The following is a 17,307-nucleotide window of genomic DNA, read 5'->3' on the forward strand; positions in this document are numbered from 1 at the left end:
GTGCTGCACACTGGTGGTGGTGCGGAGAGACCTCCCTCATGATTGTGAAGCGCTTTGGTATGGCCATACCCAATAAATGCGCTATATAAATACACATTACATTACATCTTTCTTCACTGTGGATATAAACCGTTCAGCTCTACAGCAGGCTGGATGTTGGTGTGTAAGCGGTTTGTTTTTCAGATGTTTCCTGAACCGTTGCCCAATCAGTAGATTTTGACGTGGAAGCTCTCTTTCTGCTGGAGATCCGTTTGCCTTAAAAAACTAAATAAAACATTCGGTTTTAAACCGTTGACTTTTCCAAACCACGGTAAACCTGGAAACCGTTCATCATGCCAGCTCCACACTGTGTGTTCTTCACAGCAAACTGAAGGATTTTTTCTCCCACTGTGACGAAGCTGTTCCAGTGGTTGCCCGAGGACCTGGTCTTACATGACACGAGCTCTTTTTCTTCACTCTCCATCGGTTTCCAACCCTTTTTCAATGTGCCGCTTCTTCATTCTGCTGTTTCTTCTTTGCTACTGAAGCGTGAGATGTCATTTTTGACCATCAGCAGAAGTGTGGCTCACATTTAGGCTAAAAGAGACTAGTGGATCATGTCATGTAAGAAAAAGGATAATCAGTTTGTCAGATTTTTGTGCCTTCTAGCGTAGCTTTTTTAGGATTTATAAAAATAAATAATAAATTAAAACGATGGATGCAGAAAAAAACACTATTTTATCCGAAAAATATCTAATTTGTGTGAAATAAATCCAACCGCCTCTAAACGCAACTATCATCATTGTTATTAATAAATATACTACAGTTTATATTGCACATAGTGCACACATTACAATGTCCTGGATGAGGATACAGGTACTGGACTGGCCTGTCTGAAGTCCCGACCAGTCTCCAATAGAGAATGTGTGGTGCATTTTGAAGTGCAACAAAGACCCTGTACTGTTTCCCACCGTAAGACTTGTTTGCAGGAAGAAAGGGACAAAATGACACCTGAAACACTTCATCACTTGGTGTCTTCAGTCTTGAAGTGTCTTTTAGGTGTTGTGAAAAGGAACAGCAGCATTACAAAAGTGGTAAATGCTTTCATGTTGCAACTTTTTTTGAAATGTGTTGTAAGATCCAAAATTGAAATACGTATTTATTCTGAAACAACATTTACATTTACATTTAGTAATTTAGCAGATGCTTTTATCCAAAGCGACTTACAAATAAGGACAAGGAAGCAACTTCCACAACTATTAGAGCAACAATGAAGAAGTGCTGTAGGCAAGTTTCAGGTGTTTAAAGTGTAAGAAGCAAAACCATTTTTTTTTTTTTTGTAGTACAGTTAGCAGTGGAGCCAGAGAGGCAATTGCAGATTAGGAAGGGAAGTGGAGACTAAATAGTTGAGTTTTTAGTGGTTTCTTGAAGACAGCGAGTGACTCTGCTGTTCTGATGCAGTTAGGGAGTTCATTCCACCAATGGGCAGATTGAATGCGAGAGTTCGGGAAAGTGATTTCTTCCCTCTTTGGGATGGAACCACGAGGCGACGTTCATTCACAGAACGCAAGTTTCTGGAGGGCACATACATCTGCAGAAGTGAGAGCAGATAAGAAGGAGCAAAGCCAGAAGTCGCTTTGTAAGCAAACATCAGAGCTTTGAATTTGATGGGAGCAGCAACTGGCAGCCAGTGCAAACGGATGAGCAGCGGAGTGACATGTGCTCTACAACAACAACAACAACAATATAAATCATGAGGAATACATTAAATAATAATTGCTGTATTGTCTGCAATAAAATACAACTCAAAGTAAATCAATACTTCCTTTTTTTGAGCATTTTTCTTACTGCCCCAACAAGGTTTATTTCACTGTGGCGGCATCTGAAATAAATGGAAAATGATTAAATGAATAGTTTTTCTGATTTGGGGTTGTAAATAACTAAATAATAAAGTTACGATTAGCTGTCAGATTGCATCGTAAAAACAGAAACAAAAGTATTAAAAAATAGAACAGAAAATGTACTAAAATAATGGATTGGGAAAGATTTTTAAAAAAAAAATATTTAAAGAAAAACAAATTTAAATAAAAAAGCAAATACACAAATAAATCAGTGTTCAATTTATAAGAGCTAAAGATCTATTTTGGTGCACTTTGTTCACTGCAACTCTCTGATTGGTAGTTTTGTGCGAATAGCATTATGGGAACTGAAGTTTATGGAAATGTTTGACTGAATTTCAAGATTTTTAAAACCTTCAAAGCTTGCAACAAATTTCAGCAAGTCATCAAAATGTTTAATAACAAATAAATAAATAAATCAATAAATAAATAAATTAATTAATTAATAATTCAGTGTCTAGTTTACAAGCGCTAAAGATCTATCTTGTTGCACTTTGCTCACTGCAACTTTCTGATTGATAGTCTTGTCTGAATAGCATTATGGGAAATGTAGTTTTTTGGAAGGTTTCAGTAAATTTCAAGATTTTTAAAACCTTTAATGCTTGCAACCGATTTCAACAAGTCTGGAATATTTTTAATGGCAAACAAGCAAGCAAACAAACAAACAAACAAACAAATAAATAAATAAATAAATAAATCAGTGTCTAGTTTATAAGAGCTATATTTTGGTGCATTTTGCTCACTTCAACTTTCTGATTTGTAGTCTTGTGTGAATAGCATTATGGGAAATGTAGTTTTTATAAAGGTTTGACTGAATTTCAAGATTTTTACTTGAAAAATCAGTTCTGCGTCTCATCTGCTGTCTATTTACTAATTCAGAAACTGATTTAGATCTTAAATCACACTCCTAAACTAAACCCACAGAAGTGTACAACCACCAACAGGTATACACAAAGCTGCTACTCACTGCTTCCTCATCAGTGGGCGTCGTTTTAACAGGTATATGCTAATGAGGAACTGAGTGGGCGGAGTGACAGCAGGAAGGATCCGCCTCCAGCAGGTGGTTTGGCAGCAGTGATGCTCATTGGCTCATCCTTAGGGCATAAACACACACACACACACACACACACACACACACACACACACACACACACACACACACACACTCACTATGTAGACTTCTCCTGTAGGCCCAAGGCTGCCTTGCAGGGGTGACAAGCGCTGACTGAGAACTCTGTAATTGGAATGACCCTGAACTCACACACACACACACGCGCACACACACACACATTCCTCGTCTCCTGCTTTAGATAGATTGTCAAACTCCCAAACTCCCGCTGCTCATTTGCTGATGTGCATGACCGTGTCCAAGAGGCAGCAGCACTTGAGACGCAACCAAATTGATGGAGCTTCAGTAAATGCGTGTGTGTGTGTGTGTGTGTGCGGGCCCGTACACGAGGAGCCGACGTAAAGTGATTTGTGATATGACACGCTCCGCTCGAGTAAGAGGGAATGGCGTGTGTTTCTGGGGTCTTTGGGAATGGTTCGGCACCTGTTACAGAAGCCCCGCCGCGCGCTAGTTCAGCACTTTTTAGATATCAGAGTGAAACCTAATGAAATCTGACAGGTTAGACCACCAAACGCTCAATTTTCTGCAAGTCAGAGTCAAATGTGAAGCCTTCGCCCTCGTGTTTTGATGGAAAAGTCATGTTGGAAAAGTCTTGACTCAGACCTTCCTAATAAATTGTTGTTGAATAAACCATGTCTCCTTTCAAATTTAGCAGCTCCGATATATAAAAAAAAAACATGGATAAATTAGGTTTGCTGTAAAATACAGGCAAAAAGCCAAATAATATTGCGGCACGTGGCTCAGTGGTTAGCATTGTGGCCTTACAGCAAGAAGGTCGTTGGTTCGAGTCCTGGCTGGGCTAGTTGGCATGTCTGTGTGGAGTTTGCATGTCTGTGTTGGTGTGGGTTTCCCCCACAGTCCAAACACATGCGCTATAGGAGAATTGATCAACTAAATTGGCCGTAGTGTATGAATATGAGAGTGTATGGGTGTTTCCCAGTACTGGGTTGGGGCTGGAAGGGCATCCGCTGTGTAAAACATATGCTGGAATAGTTGTTGGTTTATTCCACTGTGGCGACCCCTGATGAAGAAATGGACTAAACCGAAGGAAACTGAATGAATGAAAGTAGCCAAATATTGTACATTAGGGTTTCCGTCAGTCAGTCAGTCAGTCAGTCAGTCAACAGCGGCCTCTGGTGGATTTACATGAGAACAACAGATGCTAATGGCACCCGCGAAAGTAATTTGAGATCTGAAAAAGCGTAAACAGCAGCCTCTGGTGGATTTACAAAAACAAAAACTGCAAAGCTACATTTCTCCTGGGATGTTTTGGCGCTCTCCAGAAATGCATATAGGGAGTAAATAATCAAATTGAGCCTGGGTTGCATTTTTGATAGCATTTACTGTAGTAATTCAACTGCAATTTAAACATTATTCAAAATATAAAACAATGAGTTAAAGTAAATATTTACAAGACAGACCTGTCACAGCACCTGTATTTGCTTTTGCTAAACTACATTATTCATAATGCTCTACAAAATGTCCACTAATCAGAGGGCAGAGGACCAAAGACTCCACCCACATATGAAGCACCAAAAGATTACTTAATCATATCTCCTTACCCATAGGGCCATTTATATCGATCGTAACATCTAAGTTTTACAAGGTGGATCATTAGCCCAACGCTTAACCCCTGACCAGGAGGACCAGGACATACACACATACACTACGGACAATTTAGCTAACCCAGTTCACCTATAGCGCATTGATAGCCCCACCCTGAAGGACTTCTAAATCCACCCTAAATGACTGACATGCTTGCCCTAAAGAATTGATAACCCCACCCTAAAGGACAGGTAGCTCCGCCCTAAATAACTGATATCCCCACCCTAAAGGACTGATAGCTCCGCCCTAAATGACTGACATCCCCGCCCTAAAGAACTGATAGATCCACCCTAATTGACTGATATCCCCGCCCTAAAGGATTGATAGCTCCGCCCTAAATGACTGACATCCCCGCCCTAAAGAACTGATAGATCCACCCTAATTGACTGATATCCCCGCCCTAAAGGATTGATAGCTCCGCCCTAAATGACTGACATCCCCGCCCTAAAGAACTGATAGATCCACCCTAATTGACTGATATCCCCGCCCTAAAGGATTGATAGCTCCGCCCTAAATGACTGACATCCCCGCCCTAAAGAACTGATATCCTAACCCTCAAAGACTGATAACCCCGCCCGAAAGGACTGACATCCCCACCCTAAAGAAACTGATAACCCCGCCCTAAAGAAACTGATAACCCCGCCCTAAAGGACTGATATTCCCGCCCTAAAGAACTAATAACCCTGCCCGAAAGGACTGATATCCCCGCCCTAAAGAAACTGATATCCCCGCCCTAAAGGACTGTTAGCTCCGCCCTAAATGACTATTATCTCTGCCCTAAAGGACTAATAGTCCCACCCTAAAGGAACTCCATGTGACCAGAAGTGAAGAAAAGTTGTTTCACAAGGGAAGTTGATTATGGTATTTAATTAAAGGTTATGAGGGACACTTGATATGCACAGATATGTTGTTTATACAAGCATTACTTTATACACAGAACAATAAGAAGAGTACATTTTGATTTCATCCTGACTTTGGGAAAATACATTCTTACGCTGTGGACATTTTTTTACTTTCAAACTCAAAGTAAAAAGCAGCAAAATATTCAGCATATTCTAATTAAAACACGGAGGGGAGATTTTACCTGCTCCACAAACCCAATAATGAACCAAAGCATTATTCTATCAGATGTGGCGGGCCTAAAGCTGAACACGGAGCTCTAACACTTGTCACACCGCATCTAGTTTTCAACATCGAAGACCCTTTGGTTTCCACACATCTGAGCTGCAGATGCTGATTTTAGCAAGACATCTGTCATTTTAGTCGTTCTTTGAGGCAGGATCCTTTGCAAGACGCTCGCGGGCACGTTTAATGCACATTTTTAGAAGTTGTCAGGATCCTGCTGGTGAGCTTTTGGTTACAGACCACCTATCCCATCTGCCTCTCACCTTGCTGTCAGATTCTCTCGCGTTTCACGTCGTTGTTCCGAAGCCTCATCTTCATTCTGTGCGAAAAGCATCTGTTGATGGATTTTTGGTTAGCGGCGCTTGTGAAGGCATCGTTTTTTTGTGTTTTTTTTTGCTCCGCTGTGTTGCATTTAATTACAAATTCCACTTGTTCTTGTGTTTTGGAGGAGCTCTTCAAACGGCACGCGCTGGGCCATATAACAGATATAATTTTACATTTAAATTGAATCTTCTGTTTGAGTAATTGGGCCAATCCCACATCGTTATTTCCCCTGAAACTGCAGCGCCGACTCAGTTTATCTGGAGATTTGTGTACGTGTTATTATCTTATCATGTGGAGCGCAATAATTCAGTCTCTTTGTGGGCGGCTGTCCATCTGTGGATTAAAAATACATTTACAGTCATTTACAGTAAATACTATAGTGTTTTTAAACCAAGTGTTTTACACTGTATATTTTATATTTACATCCCTTTAATAATGAATGATGCCACTGATTACTGTAGTGAACTGATAATCTATATTAAATACTGTAGTATACTTCAAGTTTTACTACAGTTAACTGTGGTGTATTATACTAATATACCCTACACCGTAAAAAATTCTGGGCTCCTCACAATTACTTCATGTGCCCCAACATAAATCGGATAACTTTATTAATTGTTTTACAATTTTAAGTGGATTTAACACAAAACAATTAAGTTCAAATCAACTAATTTTAATTAAAAAATTTAAACAAGCAGCAAAGGTCTTTTTTTTGTGTAGAAAACTACAGTAAAGGCTAATTTATACTACTTTAGTTGTTGTGTTACCATAGCAACTGTAGAATCCCCACAACAGATGAATTCAAGTACTTTACTACAATTATTGTTACCATAGCAACTATAGAATCAACACAACAGAATAATTCAGTTACTTTACTAGTTGTGTTACCATAGCAACTTTAGAATCACCAAAACAGGTTAATCCAAGAACTTTAACATAATTGTTGTTACCATAGTAACTGTAGAATCAACACAACAGAATAATCAGTTACTTTACTATAGTTGTGTTACCATAGCAACTGCAGAATCACTACAACAGATCGATTAGTTTATTATAGTTGTTGTGTTACCATAGCAACAGTAGAATCACCACAACAGATCAATTCAATTACTTTACTATAGTTGTGTTACCATAGCAACTGTAGAATCACCAAAACAGGTTAATCAAAGTACTTTACTATAATTATTGTTACCATAGCAACTTTAGAATCAACACAATAGAATAATTCAGTTACTTTACTATAGTTGTGTTACCATAGCAACTGTAGAATCACCAAAACAGGTTAATCAAAGTACTTTACTATAATTATTGTTACCATAGCAACTTTAGAATCAACACAATAGAATAATTCAGTTACTTTACTATAGTTGTGTTACCATAGCAACTGTAGAATCACCAAAACAGGTTAATCAAAGTACTTTACTATAATTATTGTTACCATAGCAACTTTAGAATCAACACAACAGAATAATTCAATTACTTTACTATAGTTGTGTTACCATAGCAACTTTAGAATCCCCAAAACAGGTTAATCCAAGTACTTTGACATAATTGTTGTTACCATAGTAACTGTAGAATCAACACAACAGAATAATCAGTTACTTTACTATAGTTGTGTTACCATAGCAACTGCAGAATCACTACAACAGATCGATTAGTTTATTATAGTTGTTGTGTTACCATAGCACCAGTAGAATCACCACAACAGATCAATTCAATTACTTTACTATAGTTGTGTTACCATAGCAACTGTAGAATCACCACAACAGATCAATTCAATTACTTTACTATAGTTGTGTTACCATAGCAACTGTAGAATCACCACAACAGATCAATTCAAATTACTTTACTATGGTTGTGTTACCATAGCAACTTCAGAATCACAACAGATCAATGAAATTTATTTACTGTAGTTGTTGCATTACCATAGCAACTATAGAATTACGACAACAGATTAGTTCAATTACTTTATTATAGTTGTTGTTACCATAGCAACTGTCGAATCACAACAAATTAATTCAGTTACTTTACTACAATTGTTTTGTTACTATAGCAACTACAGAATCACCAAAAGTGACAGTATAAAGCTAATAAGGACATTAGGTCTTGGTATTAAATTTGCATAAACAGAGTAGCTATTCCTCACTGTTCATAACTGAATTACTTATAAGTAATTAACTAATTCTTAAACAGTTTAAATATATTTTACTGTAGCGTTGTTACGGTTTTTGTAACCTTTGAAATCACTGAATTTTTTACAAAATATAAGCGGCCAGTAGCCGCAGATGTATGCCTTCAAGTCTTTCCGCAGGTTTGATGGAGCTGTCAGAGCTTCGGTTCTCACCCGTCAGCACTCATGTCTCTGCTTTAAGCTGAAGAAAAGAGGAAAAGCCAGGGATGGAAATGAATTCTCTCCACCCTGCCGGTGAAATGTCAAAGAGTGCAGCCGGTTAACGGCGACAATGAGGGCCCTTATCACCTGCTAATTGAAATCCAATGAGGTGTGAAAGAACCCTCTAAAAAAAATTCACAATCAACAGGAGCATCACGCGCAGCCACAACCACTGAGAGTAATTTGATTTTGACGTCTCTCCCTCTTGTTAAAGATCCATCGCTGCCAATTATGGCGTGAGATTGAGTTTCACGGCGCGCCTCGGCCTCCGTCGAGCCTCAATCGCTCTTACATGGTCAGAATCCACACTAACATCTAATAAGGCCACTTACTATTCAGACGTACAAGCGATACACGCATGCTTTGGTTCTGAGTAAGAAAATATCCACTACAGGTAAAAGACCTGCTTGAATAGAGCATGGTAAGAAGGTCAAACATTTATTTTAAATATATATATACATACATATATATATATATATATATATATATATATATATATATATATATATATATATATATATATATATATATATATATATATATATATATATATATATTAGGGGTGTCACGATTTCGATTTTTAATCGAAATCGATCAAAATTTATGCTTAATTTATGCTAATTTCGATTATCGAATCAAAAAATAGAATCGTCGATGCTGCCACGCCCCCATGTCACGTCAGCTTGGCTTGGCAAGCGGGAAAAAACAGGCTTGTTGAAGTGCTTGTTAAACTGCAGAAGCAGGAGACCCGTCGACAGAACTTAAACCCTCTCCTCTTTCAATGAAGTCGCCGGTGTGGAAGCATTTTGGATTTCCAGTGAGTTATGTTGACAACGTTCGTGTTGTCGACAAAAAAAACACAGTTTTGCAAGCTCTGCTATGTACGTATTAGGGTTCGTCCGATAGACAACACCGGCATCGCGATCCTCCGCCCGCCCCCGTTGCAATTCCGCTCGCGAAAAGTACACACTCAGGCCCTGTTTACACGGTCTTTGTTTTTAAATGGCATTTTAGAACGACAACGATTTGACATCCACAGTGGCGTGTAGCATTTCTGACACACACACACACAGACAGACGCACACACACAGCCATGGGCTCGAGACAGCAGGTTCAGGCAGTCAGAGGATCAGTAGACTGCTTCAATCTTTCACTCACTTGTACTCAGTCATTTTAGCGAACACCTCAGATACTGTTGGCTGGTTCCTGTTGGTTGTGCGTCTTTTTTAGCGACGCCATTATAACGACACAGATCACTGCCTATTCACGAGTCCCGCAGAAAAAGTGATTGACAGGTGGTAATTATGTGTGTATCTTGCCTTTATTCATTTACTGTATGATTTGTTTATGGGTAAAACAAAGACCATGCAGGTCAGGTAGTTTAAACGGTAGGCTACAAATAATTAATTGGTCATTATTTAATTAATTATTCATAATCGAAAATCGAATCGAATCGTGCCTTTAGAATCGAAAATGTAATCGAATCGAGGATTTGGAGGATCGTGACACCCTTAATATATATGTATATATATATATATATATATATATATATATATATACACATATATACATACATATATATATATATATATATATATATATATACATACATATATATATATATATATATATATATATATATATATATATATATATATATATATATATATTAAGTTCATTTATTAAAAGAAGCATTTTCTACACAAGCAAAACATATTGTTATGTTTTAAGAAATTATAAGCCAAAATGAAGTGAGTTTTTTCTTAAATCAAGCAAAATAATCTGCCAATGGGGTAAGCAAAATAACCTTGTTTTTCAATTAGTGACAAGGTTATTTATTATTAAAACAAGACAATATGTTTTGCTTGTGTAGAAAATGCTTCATGATTTAAGAACTTTTAGATATTTGGACTAGAAACAAGACAAAAATTATAAGTAAGAAAAGCATTTTTTGCAGTGTACAATATTTAGTGATTAAACAGCTATCTAGAGGATATACTCCTTTCAGACTGTACAGTGACGCACCTGAACATATGCAATGTTACGCATGTTGTTGAGAGGAGGATCATGTGTGTTGAACAGGTGTCTGATTGTCGCATGATGCTGAAGAATCAGTCGGCGTGAAAACTCTGCCGTCCCATACGTTTACTGACATGTTTGTGGACATGAAATATTCATGAAATAGCAGCGGAGCCGAGTCGATAGTGCCGTGTGTCTGGATCTCCAGAGACGGAGAGAGATGCATTGATTGGGAGGTTCGGATGGAAAAAGAGCAGCTCTGGAGTTTCATAAGAGCATCTGAATAATCCAGCTCTGATCCTGAGATACTCCAGGACACCCCAGGTGAAAAATAAATATAATTAAATGCAACTAAAATACACTTAAATACCCGCAAATACATTTTTTAGTATATTGTTATTTTTTTGTGTTAAATAAAAGTTTGATGGTTTTATACTATAAATATACTAATTAAAAGTATGTTTATACTTCAGTAGGACTTTAGTACACTTGACAAAAATACCAGTAATACTTAAATAATTTTTTAGTGTACTACAATAAAGTACACTACACAGCAAAATATGGGAACCCAAAACAACTCTATGGGTGTTAATTTCAACACTTTGAAAGTGTCTCATGGGGTCCACTCAAAACAAAGTTAAATCAACACTTTCAAAAGGGTTGGCACATTGACACCGAAGTAAGGGTTAATTTTAACTCTGGGCAGAGTTAAAAAATGTAACTATATTTAACACCGCCTGGTGTAATATATTTATTTTATTCAACTCTCTTGAGTGTAAATATGGTAAAAAGGTCAAATAGACTGTAAATTATAAAATAAAAAACATTTTATTTGAAAACATTCACCACTTCAACAATTCATTCAGTTTTTAAAATGCAACAATGTCAAATATGCTTTAAATATTTTATTAGTACAGACAGTATCAACAAGATATGTATGACCAGTGCTCAAAAAGGCTGTTTCAGTCCTTTGGTCCAAACTTGATGTTTCATCAGAGCAATTTGAAAGTTCAATATAGCGTCACTCATAGTTTTCTTCTGAACTCATAGTTTTCTTCTGAAATTACATTTTAAACAACTTGGCGTGCAAATCTTTCACTTCTGGTATTTCCTTGGTCCTCCATATCAAACACAGCAGTTTAAATTAAGGTATAAATGCTGTAAACTTATGTGAAAACAAACTGGAGCTAGGAAATCTCATCAAGCATGTCCTGTGAATGAAGTGCTTCCCAGCCACAGGATGACCTTTTTATCCATGACGATTTAGCAGCTGCTGATCGCTCGTCTGGTGGTTCTTGATGCACGGATATAGGGTGATGCTCATCTAAGAACTCTTCAAGACTCCAGCATGACTAAGAAAAATGTTTAAAAACAAATTGCAATCAAATTCTATGATATATTTAAAAGAACATTTAAAGTAAATAAAACATTCAAGAAATCTAAACTCACCTTTTGAAAATCTTCATGATGATCCACAACTTGACTCTCCCAGCTGGTTGAGGTGACAGGATATGGAAAAGTAGAAAAAACACATACATCACTGTTGGATCTCCAAAAACAATTAGGTTAACCACTATGACTAGAACTGGAAAAACAGGCAGCTGTCTGTCCAGAATCCTGCATTTAACACAACACTTGGAGCTAAATTTAGAGGAGCTTAAAATCTTTTATATCATTTTAGTGATGCTGACTTCCCCAAAATATTGGCCACAGTGTAAAAAATATTCATAAACTTACAGTTTTCTGTAAGCGTGTGCGCGTGTGTATGTGTGTGTGTGTGTGTGTGTGTGCATGCGTGTTTCTTTACCAGTTAGGCCCTTTCAAGTCCAGTATTGACGCCACCTTTCCTGGAGTCTAGCAGATGTTTCAGGTCCAAATATAATCTAAAATATTAGGATAAGCAGAAGAGGAAAAGTGCAAAGCACAAAGCAAAGAGCAAAACATTATTTAAGTAACAGTTCACCCACAATACAAAACTTATCACCTTCATGTCATTTGTTATTCTCTAATGCTCTAATACCCTCTCAGCTTATTGTGAAACAAATACAGAACTTTATCAAACATACCTTCATTATTATCACCACATATGACCAAGAAGGTGTGCTTGGTCATTTCACCAACTCTGGAAATACACCATCTGTCTCTAATCAGCCAATCGTCACAGGGTCTTGTGTTATTGTATAGAGAACTGTAGCTGTTAAAAAAACAACAAAACATTAGTATCTAACACATATGCATAACCTTCAGATTAAAAAAGAGAGATGAACATCACAAAGTATGCCTCACACTTTTTCAGATATCTTTTGATTCAGATGTTGATTATTGATAATAAATCTACAAATCAAACCTGTATCATCATTAGGCTGCTCAAATATGAATCAGTTGATTAATTTTTTACAGACAGGTGGCTGTTTACAACGCACTAAATTGTCTTTAAGTTTAGCCTATAATTTTAAGCACAACATCATGCGGGAGAAAAAGCTTGACTAAGATGTTCCTGACTACAGAAATAGCCTAACTTACTAACGTCAAACATCCCGAGTTGGGAAAAGTCATTTTCGGGGGATACAGAGTTGATTTGCGGGAGGTAGCGGGAGAGATGAGTACCTGAAGAGCGGTGGGGGTGACTTGCGCGCGACGTACCTGAAGAGCTGGGAGGGATGCGGTGGAGAGGGGTGTGCAAAGTGTTTAATGACCGGGCGGGAGACGCGCGATTTCCGCGAGATTATCATTCATTTGCGGGCATCTACTTGGGCATCTGGGAATCTCTGTGCATTTGCGGGATAACGTTAACGTTAGTCCCGCAACTTCCGGAAGACTTCTGTAACGTTAAATGTCTGAGTGCAAACGCGGTCATTTAAAGACATTAATGTTAACATTCCGACTTTAATGGTTGTCAACACTTAATATAATTCAAGCGTAGTTACGTTATCACGCGAGTTTATGGACTAACGGTATATGGACGGCCACGAATGAACCAGTATAAAAGGGCCGCGGTGTTTAAAATAACCAAATTAACATACACGAATAACAAACAATCATATGTTTTAGTCAGGAAGCCTTTTACAAGTAAGCATATGTTCATTTACTCACCAGATATGTTTTAGAAACTCTCCAGAGCTTATGGAAACCGTCCTGTGTTGCTGTTAGCATCCGGGCAGAGTAACGTTAGGCTAGGTGGCTCGGAGTCCGGGGATTCCCTCGCTAGTTTGCTTCGAATTAAAGGAGAAGTGTCGATTTTATTTTACAGATGGGTAACAACGCACAAAATGGCATTAAGCGTGACAGAAATGTGTTGAACATGTACATTTGATGTTTTTATGCACTATGTATGCGTGGGCATATATAAAAAACATTCTTGGAAAAAAAGTCAATAGGACTGCAGTTAAGCTAACGTTAGACAAGTTACACAAACGACCATGAATGAACCGCAGAAGTTTAAAATTGTCACTCCATTCTAAAGTTATTAACTTAACAATATGTTTACAACTGTATTTCCTTAAAGAAAGTCAGTAAAATACCAACATTTAGGTAGTTTGACTCACCAGTTGCTGTTCTGAACCTGGAAAATGGCGGCTGGAAAATTCATCAGTGACTGGGGCTGCATGAATTCCCGGATGTTGGAAATAACACCACCAAGTGTTGAAAAGATAACTCCTTGATTTCGCACTGAATAAAATCAATTCTAACTCTTATTATATTCATTTATCAAAATATAACTCTTTAACGTCAACACTTTACTCTGAAATGCTTCAACACCGAGAATTTAACTCTGATGAATTTGCTGTGTACAGAAAAAACATCCAAAAGACTTTTATTAGTGTGTTTTTCAAAAGTGTGCTTTAAATGTTTCACACATTAGTTGATTTTAGTACACTGTTTACATACTAATCCTAAGTTTAAAATAAGTTATATATAAAAATCTATTAGTAATGTATTGTAGTAGAAGTACATTTTCCCAAAAATTGTTCTTAAGTACACTTAATATGAATGCAATATTTTGCAATATTTATCTTAAAATGTACTTAATACTAATTTTTAGTACATTAAATACAAAATCAGTTTGGGAAATGGAGCACTTTTAATACAGTATTAAGCACACTTTTGTACAATGTGTATATCCTTTAATATATTACTATTATACTGTAATTTAGTCATAAATATATTTAAATGTTTAAAATTAGGGTTTAAGTGTATTTCTAGTTGTAACAATATATTTTTTAAAATACAGATATAGTATGTTAAAATAACATTTTAGCTCAATTTCAGGGTGTCTCAAAATAGCACAGTTGAGTGCACTTAGATGGTATTAAGTTTATCTCAACATATACTTAATACTATTTTTTAGTACATTAAGTACAAAATTAGTATGCGAAAATAGAGCACTTTTAGTACATTACTGAAAAGTGTACTAAGTATACTTAAATAAAGTGTATTTTAGCACACTGCTTTCACATTTTGTATATTCTTTTAATATATTACTATTATGCTTTAAGCTATTCTTAAATGTATTTATAAATGTTTAAAAGTAGGGTTTAAGTGTATTTCTAGTTGTAACTAAATATATATTTTTAAAATACAGATATAGCATGTTAAAAGCACATTTTAGTTCAATTTCAGGGTGTCTCAAAATAGCACAGTTGAGTGCACTTAGATGGTATTAAGTTTATCTCAACATATACTTAATACTATCTTTTAGTACATTAAGTACAAAATTAGTGTGCGAAAATAGAGCACTTTTAGTACATTACTGAAAAGTGTACTAAGTATACTTAAATAAGTGCATTTTAGTGCACTTTTTTTTCACCTGGGACTATTTACTCCAGTGGAAACGGCATTTAAAGAAAATTAAAGTGATGAAAATAAAACTGTAAGGTTAATTAAATAAATGATGCAGTTATCAGTCATATTCTGCTAGCAGAAGCCCTGAGATTTGAGATCTTAAAGAGAGAGTTGGATTGTAGCGGGACAGAGGGTTGGTTAGATTAACGGGAGCTCGATTATAGGTAAGAAGCAATATTTTGTAATCAACATGCTGCTGCTGATGTCCTTGTCTGTTTCTTCTGTGTGATTGAACTGAAGCGTCTCCTTAAGTGTCTTTGATTCTGTCCTCAGGTGACGGAGAAAGAAGGAAAAGCTGAGCTGATCCACACCACCATCAAGAGGAACAGACCGCTGCGATCCTGATCAAAATCACACAAACAGCAGATCCATGCAGTGCTGTGAAGTATAATCAGGTCAAATATTTTTTTATATCAACTATCACTCTAAAAATGCATGTTGGGTTCATTTTTTCCCCAATTAAATTCTAATTAAACTTCATATTTGATCCAAGAACCATCTTCATCACCATCATCATCTCAGCATTACTTCTGGGTTCATCAGGTTTGTGGTGAGCAGTGTTATGAAGCAGTTGATCAGGAATAAACACGCTCTTCAGACCGATGCAGACCCAGCAGCAGACAGTGACGGATCAAGCAGCATATTGAAGCAGAGTGACGCCGCTGACAGACGCTGGAGGAGGAGGACACACACACCTCCGCGGTGACCCATCCGTCTGCTGCTGAATGTAGATGTGGGACAGAAAACCCTCACGCTGAACACCTCACAGTCTCTGCTGGAGCACGTTTACTCACAAACACAGCTTATAAAGTACATTCAGAACCCAACTGTTAATATAGTTGACCAAACATCTGGGTTAAAACATCCCAGCAATTTTTTTGGAGTAAAATGCTGGGATGTTTTAACTCAAAATCCAATGTTGGGTCAAATATAGACACGACCAACAGTTGGGTTCATTTAAAAAGTACATTCATATGACTTTCTGTCCATATTTGACCCAACATTTGAGTTAAAACAACCGATAAACATTTCTTCACAACTTCTAACTCGATGGTTGTGTTGGTCAATATTTTACCCAACGTTTAGGTTAAAACAACCCATAAACATTTATTTACAATTTCTAACTCGATAGTTGTGTTTGTCCATATTTGACCCATTGTTTGAGTTAAAATAACCCATATATGTTTCAAGAGTTCCCACTTAGCTATGCTTGGCATTTATAGCAGGTATGGCATGCTGTCCCGGGAGAGAACCCTGAGCTCGGAGATATTTGAGCCCAGGGCTCCCGCCCGATCAATAAGTATATCAGGAGATCCGAGATCAGGTAAGTCTCGAGAGCTCCCCCTTTAGAAAAGAGAGGAAAAGGAGGAGCTGGGGTGGAAGGGGGGATTCTTCCAAAACTAAGATAGAGCAGTAAGGAGAAAATGATCCATTTATAGTAGAGCTGCACGATTCTGGCTAAAATGAGAATCGCGATTTATATATATATATATATATATATATATATATATATATATATATATATATATATATATATATATATATATATATTAGAGGTGTGAACGAAAAAACGAAAAAAAACGAAAAAAAAGAAGCACTTTTCCGACGGTCCCTTACTGAGCTCCTCTCAGCGCGAGCTCTCCCGGCTAAGCAAATATTGCGAGGGCTTAAACGGAGCAGTGCTCGTAATATCGAGCGAAAAAAATAAAAAGACAGCTGTGAAACATAACCAGCTTTGTCTTTTTGTAGGAAACACACTTTAGATCTTTTTAGGGTAAGATGTTTTTGAGTTATTGCCGTCTATAACTGAATGTGTGTCAGGAATTTTGAAAACAAAACCAACTGAACCGCGCTCCTTTCTGGCGCCCCCATGGATATACAGCACCCTTAGCATTTGCCTTTGGTGCCTATGCCACGGGCTGGCCCTGGGTTGGCTGAGTGTTGTAAATACTCGCGCTCACCTCCCTCGCGACAGAGCGCATAGGAGATAAATG

General features: G+C 37.2%; 1 long non-coding RNA gene across 3 annotated transcripts; it reads right to left on the reverse strand.

Moving 5' to 3' along the window:
• Positions 1–11,280: 11,280 nt before the first annotated feature.
• LOC137488456 (uncharacterized) lies at positions 11,281–14,064 on the reverse strand. Of its 3 annotated transcripts, XR_015517336.1 has the most exons (6): positions 14,017–14,064; positions 13,565–13,683; positions 12,538–12,665; positions 12,279–12,354; positions 11,921–11,963; positions 11,281–11,823 (listed from the first exon to the last, which is right to left on the reverse strand). It is a non-coding gene; the product is annotated as an uncharacterized LOC137488456 (long non-coding RNA). The 3 variants fall into 3 exon arrangements; XR_015945287.1 differs by lacking the exon at positions 13,565–13,683; XR_015517337.1 differs by lacking the exons at positions 13,565–13,683; positions 14,017–14,064 and adding an exon at positions 13,079–13,239.
• Between the last annotated feature and the right edge of the window lie 3,243 nt (positions 14,065–17,307).

This window comes from Danio rerio, chromosome 19 (genome assembly GCF_052040795.2).
Source record: "Danio rerio strain M-AB ecotype USA chromosome 19, GRCz13ab, whole genome shotgun sequence".
Lineage (NCBI taxonomy): Eukaryota > Metazoa > Chordata > Actinopteri > Cypriniformes > Danionidae > Danio > Danio rerio.